This window comes from Alligator sinensis, unplaced genomic scaffold, assembly GCF_000455745.1.
Source record: "Alligator sinensis unplaced genomic scaffold, ASM45574v1 scaffold686_1, whole genome shotgun sequence".
Classification (NCBI taxonomy): Eukaryota; Metazoa; Chordata; order Crocodylia; family Alligatoridae; genus Alligator; species Alligator sinensis.
This window is the reverse complement of record NW_005842760.1, coordinates 483,490-484,110: the sequence shown is the minus strand read 5'-3', so window position 1 is coordinate 484,110 and position 621 is coordinate 483,490. Positions and strand designations below refer to the sequence as shown.

At 52.5% G+C, this 621-nt stretch overlaps 1 protein-coding gene and 1 long non-coding RNA gene across 7 annotated transcripts in view; one reads left to right on the top strand and one right to left on the bottom strand.

The window, feature by feature from the left end:
- MYBPC3 (myosin binding protein C, cardiac) overlaps positions 1 to 621 on the bottom strand; it is a 119,374-nt gene that overhangs the window by 22,357 nt on the left and 96,396 nt on the right. The window lies entirely within an intron of this gene.
- The window catches only part of LOC112552087, a 48,913-nt gene that overhangs the window by 31,519 nt on the left and 16,773 nt on the right, over positions 1 to 621 (top strand). The window lies entirely within an intron of this gene.

Below are 621 nucleotides of genomic sequence, written 5' to 3'. Positions count from 1 at the left end.
GCAGGGCTCGGTCCTTGGACCGAAACTCTTTAATGTCTTCATCCGCGACTTGGACGAGGGAGTGAAATGTACTCTGTCCAAGTTTGCAGATGACACAAAGCTATGGGGAGAAGTGGACACACCGGAGGGCAGGGAACTGCTGCAAGCAGACCTGGACAGGTTGGACAAGTGGGCAGAAAACAACAGAATGCAGTTCAACAAGGAGAAATGCAAAGTACTGCACCTAGGGAGGAAAAATTTCCGGCACACCTACAGCCTAGGGAATGACCTGCTGGGTGGCACGGAAGTGGAAAGGGATCTTGGAGTCCTAGTGGACTCCAAGATGAACATGAGTCGGCAGTGTGACGAAGCCATCAAAAAAGCCAATGACACTTTATCGTGCATCAGCAGATGCATGACGAATAGGTCCAAGGAGGTGATACTTCCCCTCTATCGGGTGCTGGTCAGACCGCGGTTGGAGTACTGCGTGCAATTCTGGGCGCCGCACTTCAAGAGGGATGCGGATAACCTGGAGAGGGTCCAGAGAAGGGCCACTCATATGGTTAAGGGCCTGCAGACCAAGCCCTACGAGGAGAGACTAGAGAAGCTGGACCTTTTCAACCTCCGCAAGAGAAGGTTAAG